Genomic DNA, 7,118 nt, shown 5'->3' with positions numbered 1-7,118 from the left:
CAGTTACAAAATTCATCCATCCCTAAGATTTGTCTTGTTCCTAGCAGAGATACTTGTGGTTATACCAAATGCATCACCTTGTTTACTGCATACACAGAGTGTACCAGACTGCTAACTTGCCATTCCCAAAGAAGGGCTTTCATTTGGTTCACTCAATCTAGGGATATATCTTAGTTGATTTTGTTATGTGCGGTGTACTTGTTCCAAATAATTATTTAAAGGATTGAAAACTTTCTCTAATGTGGGACTTTGGAAAGACAACACAATGATTATTAGGTAAGGAGACCATTGTCTGCGATAGAAGCATTACACATTTTATGAACTATCTCCTTAGGTATTACTATAACAATTGTGTGGTGTACTATCTCTCCTTCCTCAATCCGTCTTCTCAAGGGACTGGTGATCCCTTTAGCTAGATGTGATTACTTTGTTCTTTGTCGTCTGCTCCATTGCCTGCCCACTCTTGTCCGAATATCAGGATGCTTACTGGTCATTTCAAAATGTTATCTGTCTCCAAATTCATCAGAATCTACCCTTCATTACAGAGTCATCATGAACTTTTTTTAAAAATAATTTACTTGTCTTTAAGCTACTCAGACTAATACTTCTCAGGAGGTTGTCCATACTCTGGGCACACACTGATCCGTTCTTCCTGTAATGGGAGATGTAGCAAAGATAGAGCCACATATAGGTTTAGTTAAAGACTACTGTCCTAGAAAAAAATTGTATCCCTTGACATTGTGTATGTATCATTGTCAAATCATCTGTCTGGTAATTAACTATTTTATCTTCATTTATTTAGTGTTTAACTCAATACTCTTCAGCCCTTCAGAATATCTCAGGACTAGCAACACATCAGTTATAAAGAAAGCAAAAACACAAACAAAAACCCAAAATTGTATTTGGGATTTTTATAAGAATTTAGAATTATTAAGATTTGCATGTAATGAACCACTTAAGTGCAAGCACTGTGTCTAGGTTTCTATTTTCTGTAATTGATGATTTTATTACTCTTTTGAGCAATAATAGTCATTTTCTCTCTGCCTTCTAACAACTCACGTCTGATTCTTGGGCCAGATAGAATGGCACAATTCCCTTTGTAGATGTAATCATTTACAGTTGCTTGTTTACAGACAAATAAATAGGAACTTTATTGTAAGGTATAAGATCTGTAATAGTTTTCAACCCAAGGCACAATCTAATGCAGGCCAGAAGACAACTGTTTCTATTCATTCAAAATCCCCTCCGGGAAAGAAACACCATCTAATAAGAATGTTCTAATTTAGTCACACCCAGGGATAAAACAACCAGCGGAGTAGGTGGAGAATAGAAGACATGCTAAGACACTTTTAAGTCTACTTGTCTATATGGTATCACAATTCAGTGGAAACAGAAAGCAGATAGACTCACCAAAGTCAAATAGGACACTCTTCAGGTGTGTGTGCGTCTCTCTCTTTCCCGCGGGCCACCACAGGATCTTTAGGACATTTCCAAAGCCTACTCTTCTGTTGTATTTGTGAATATCTATTTGTTCAGGTAGACTGCCTTGAGGCACTTAAATGAGTAAAGAAAGTTCTTTCTTCCATTTCACGGCGTTCCTCATGAAGGCTCCTGGTGTGACGATGTGTTGAGAGTCCATTCCCTATCGGTCTCTTCTGTATCTATATCTCCTTAGGAGAGGCATGACTGTTGTTTTGCATGATCATGAACTCTCCAATGGCGTTTATACAGAAATTTTTTTCAAAACCATTTTATTGGGAGTTAATACAGATATCATCATTCCATAGTTCAATCACATCAAGCAGTATTATACATTTGCTACCACAATCAGTTTCAAAACATTCTTGTCTTTCCTGAACTCCTTGATATCAGCTCCATTTCACCACACACACACCCCCACTGTACCCCGCAGAAACCCTTATTCTACTTGCTGTCCCTATAGGCTCATCAATCTTGGTTTCCATATACTGAAGAACAGGAAAAAAAAAAAAAACTTCAAGAGGATGACCCACAATGATATATCTGTGATAAACCCGATATGAACAAATAACACACACACACACACACACACACACACACATCAGGGCTAGCATACACCAGAGGGGAGATCAACTGACAAGGTTTTAACCCTTCAAGATCCTTTGATTTTCTACTACATCTCTCCAGTGCACTCTATTTAGTAACCACTTTCCTCCCATCCCTCTATGATGGCTAGAGGGAAATCACAGAGGCTTATTTCCTATGTAGATCCCACAAATAGATCTTGGGTTTCCACTGTCATCCATAACCTTCTGAGTAAACAAATTTCCAGCTACAGCTAGTGTCTCGTTCTAAAGCAGCAGGCAGGCATGCTTCCTGTTCAGTATCCTATCAATGAATGCCCCTCCAGCATACTTCACATTCAGAGTTAGGGAAATTGCACTCTGTGAGCAGGGCTCATCTGTGATTAGCTGTCTTTACATTTAACCGTGGGAACTGGAGTTTAGAAAACCAGCATAAATGCTGACTCCCTTACTCCAGTCATCCCAGTGACTAATGGACTGCCCTTTTAACTTCTAAAACAATCTCTCTCTCTCTCTCTCCAGAATCCATGAATCTGTAGCACAGAAGCTTGCTAGCTGGCCAGTAGGTTGGAATCCCTGTTACTTCATATGTCTTAGCCCTCTGTTCCCTAAGAGAATCAACTGTGGTTGTTGAAAGGGCACAGATGGGGCACGGGGATGGGAGGGAAAGGAGGAAGAGACTTCATCTTTTATCACAACAATGTGCCGTGCTACTCTCGATCTTGCTTTGGATCACTACAAAGTGCTGTGAGAACAAAGATGGGGAAGGAAGAGATGGGAATCCACAGGAAAGACTGAAGATGATGTGAACCTCACGTGGCCATGTGGCTTGGACCCTTGATGTATCGTTCCTTGCACGAGCTTGGATTTCTAAGGGCTACTCGCATACTGCATATCAATTGCTTTATAAAATCATATTGTGTTTAGGGTCTCGGTAGTAATGTGAAATTACTTGACTTGGCTCTTCTATCCATAGTCTTTGTAACTTTCACTGAATGGGTGGGAACATGCAAATTAGATGCAGAGTGCTCTAACTCCGGGATGGGTCAGATTTTGTCAATCCATCCGGTACAAAGTGATCTATGTTCGGAAGTAAGAACGGAGAATTCCAAGATCAGCAGAATGAAGAGCCATGCTTGCCCGGGGTCTCTGCGTGGAGAAGTGATGACAGCAAAGAACGCAAAGACAGAGCCGCGGGCTTGGAGCCCAGGGACTGAGGAAAGCAGAGGGCCTTTCGGCAGGAAGCTGCCTTGCAACATGGGTGACGTTGGAGGCTTTTATCAGTGGCAAAGAGGCTCAGGTAACTTTTGCCCGAGCAGGGCAGAGGCCAAGGGAATGCATGTCCGAGAGGCCAAGGACCAGAGAGAGACATGTATACTGGCATGGTGGAGGAGAGGTGTTGCTGAAGACAAAAGCCACGTCTCCTTAATGTTTTTTGATCCTCTCTTGTAGTAACTTCCAAATTTAAGCCCCAATAATCGTGAGTATGGCTCATGAGTTGCCATTGCAATAAATGATTGAACCCAGCAGAAAAGTAGAGTGCTTTGGAATCAGAATAGTATAAGGGAGGTTGGGAGGTAGAGTCATAGCTGACATCTGTCTCAGAGGAGTCATCTTGGGCAGATATGAGATCGACTTCTCTTTACCCCTGGCATACCTACCTGGAGATGGTCAGACATGGTCCCAAACCATTTCCTTAGCCTGCAAAGCACAGAAGTGACACCTTTCAGTGTGAGGGGGTACAAAGTGGAGAAGCACAGTCAGGCAATATCTCAGTTAGAGCATTATTTAAGCACATTAGCCCTGGGCTCTGGGGGCATGAATAATGAATAGTGTAATTTTGAGTAACTTTTTTTTTTTTTTAATCTTGAAGCTGGTAGTGGTGTATATGCAGTGTCAGAGCAATCCTTTGGTCCAGATGTATCTGTAGACAACAATCCTGTGAATTCATGAAAGCCTCTTCTTACAGATTTTCTCAAATGCAGAAAGACTTGTTATTTTTTGCAAATATGGAAAATAGGTTCATTGTCCTTAAACGTGATGGAAGACTGGGAGCAGCATTCTCTGCTTGTTTATATTTAAGGAGGAAATTCTAAAATTTTCTTTTCTTCTTCTCTCTATATACATATATTTCTTAATTCTAATATTTATGTGAGGAAAGCAAAGGAAGTTGGTTCGGAAATAGGCATAATCCGAGCATTTAAAACTATTCAGAATTTTCTCCTTGTATTAAAACGGTAACACTCTTTACGAGGTACTTGAATTAAGAGTAAAACCACAGGAAAATTCACAGCCATACCCTTTATGGATGGTTAAAGTGTTCATAGCTTCAGGGCAAATAATTTACTTTTTATTGTGTATTAACCTTAGGTAAAGTGATCAGCTTCATTTACTTCCCTTCTTGCTTTGTTCTTAAAATTTCTCAAGTCGTGAGTTTTTGCCTCTTTCATAGTCTTTGAGCGTGATGATAAATAGAAGCTCTATTTAACTCAGTGGTTTTACATTCCGCTGGCAGTTCCTGAGGAATCCTGTCACCTCTGTCAGCATGGGACTTTTGTTTCCAATGATCACGATTCTCTAAATAATTTGAAAGAACAATAATTAGATCTGGGTTTATTTTTTACTTGCTGTGTGTGGTCTCCTTATCCCATAGTCTTCTAATTTAATCAAGTTAAATTATTTCTGAGCTCCTAATTTGTACTTTTTTTCTGCACTGAAATGCTAATATTTTATTGACCTAGTTCTGTAACTTTTGCCTTCATTGGCTGGTGTACCTTGGACTTTGTTTCTTTTGTCCTGTCGTTTATCTGCACAGCTGGTCCTGTCTCCAGACCACCCATCTGGCTTTAAGGTTTCAGATTTTCTGTTCCATAACACAGTTGAGGAAATTAGAATTATCATGCTAATTGATAAGTTTCATGATATGAAGTTTGTCTCATTAATTGATCAATTCAAATATACTCAAATGAACCTCAACATGACCTCAAGTGCACCCCAAGGATCAATCAATATTTGATTATTTTATGACTGTCAACAGGACTAACTTTGGCAAGCATTCCTTAATCTATCCGCTGGTTGAGTCTAATTTGTGAAAAAGTAGATCTCAAGATGATGTAGCGTGGAAGTAATATTTGAGTCACACGTGGAACTATGTATGTAAGTGTGAATGAGGTTATATATAATCTTATGTAGATTGAAGTATATCAGTTTAAGCTTTCAAATGATTCTATTATTGATTCATTACTGGTAGACATAGAAACAAGAAATACATTGTTTCACTGTTTCTTCAAAGTAGAGACTGTGATATCAATTTCCCTCAGTGGGTGGCTGTTAAAAAAATACAAATATAAAATGATGGAAACCAAGCTTGCAAACAGAGTGTACATTTAAGAGAAATTTTATGAAAGTGATAATTTAATAGTTTTAATGACATATAAATTACATACCATACAATTCATCCATTAATGGGTTTTTGTGTATTTGTAAAGTTAGGCCATCATCACCGTAATATAATTTTAGAAAATTTTCAGCACCTCCTAAAGAAACTCCATAGCTGCTAGCAGTCACTGTCTCTTCCTCTCCCACCCCTCACTCCTGCCCTCATTCCAAGCCCGTGACAACCATTCATCTACCTCTGTCTCTGTAGATTTTCCCATTCTGGACATTGCACATAAATGGACTCATTCAATATGTACTCTTTAGTAGTTACTTGTTTTCACTTAGAATAGTGGTTATAGGCTTATCTATGTTTCTGCATATATGAAGACTTCATTGATTTATTGTTAAATAATATTCCACTGCATAGACATATTATATTTTATTTATCACTTCATTTGTGGAACATTTAGTTTGATTCTGTAATGTTTTGTAATAATATGTTATGTTATTAAAGATTAAAATGTAGCAATAAGGTGTATATTTTGAAGACAGTCATCTGTGTTCCTCTGATGATCTAATGTCTACAAAAAACAAACTCACTGTCACTGAGTTGATACAAAATCATAATGAGTCTGCAGTACATGGTTGAACTGCCCCTCTGTAGCTCTTTATGGGAATAGAAAGTCCCATCGTTCTCCCATGGAGCAGTTGGTGGTTTTGAATTACTGACCTTGCAGTTAGCATCTCCATGTGTAACCACTATGCCAATGGGGCTTCTGGGGATACCTATAGACTTTATTATTTCCTGTTTATTCTTCTGGAGAGACTTTTTGCAAAAGAAAGCAGTGAAAAAATATATACTAGTATCTTCTTTTTTATGCCAAATACATGTTCAGCTTCAAAATTTTTAACTTAACATATCTTGTAAACTCTCCCAGTCAGTACACAGATATGTTCTTAAATATTTTTTGTTTTTTAAGAAAAATTAATTAGTATAGTTTATATATAATAAACTACATATAATTGGAAAGTATACAATTTGATCATTGTACCTATATGAATGAAACTATCACTACAAGTATCATGATATACATATAACATTATTCTTAAACGTTTTCTTTTGCGCTTTTCTTTAATCCTTTTATTGGGCGCTCATACGACTCATCACAATCCATGCATACATCAATTATCTCAAGCATATTTCTACATTCATTGCCCTCATCATTATCAAAATATTTGCTCTACTCTTAAACCCTTGGCATCAGCTCCTCATTTTCCCCTGTCCCTCCCAGTTCCCCACTCCCTCATGAACCCTTGATATTTTAAAAATTATTATTATTTTGTCATGTCTTACACTTTCTGACTTCTCCCTTCACCCACTTTCCGGTTGTCCGTCCCCCAGGGAGGAGGTTATATGTAGATCCTTGTAATTGGTTCCCCCTTGCAACCCCACCTTCCCTCCACCCTCTGGTATCGCCACTCTCACCACTGGTCCTGAAGGGGTCATCTGTCCTGGATTCCCTGTGCTTCCAGTTCCTATCTGTACCAGTGTACATCCTCTGGTCTAGCCAGAATTTTAAGGTAGAATTGGGTTCATGATAGTGGTGAGGAGGAAGCATTTAAGAATTAGAGGAAAGTTGTATGTTTCATTGTTGCTAGACTGCACACTGACTGGCT

This window comes from Echinops telfairi, unplaced genomic scaffold (assembly GCF_000313985.2).
Source record: "Echinops telfairi isolate 266 unplaced genomic scaffold, ASM31398v2 ScPeMD7_7467;HRSCAF=8505_1, whole genome shotgun sequence".
Taxonomy (NCBI): Eukaryota; Metazoa; Chordata; class Mammalia; order Afrosoricida; family Tenrecidae; genus Echinops; species Echinops telfairi.
This window is presented reverse-complemented; position numbering follows the sequence as displayed.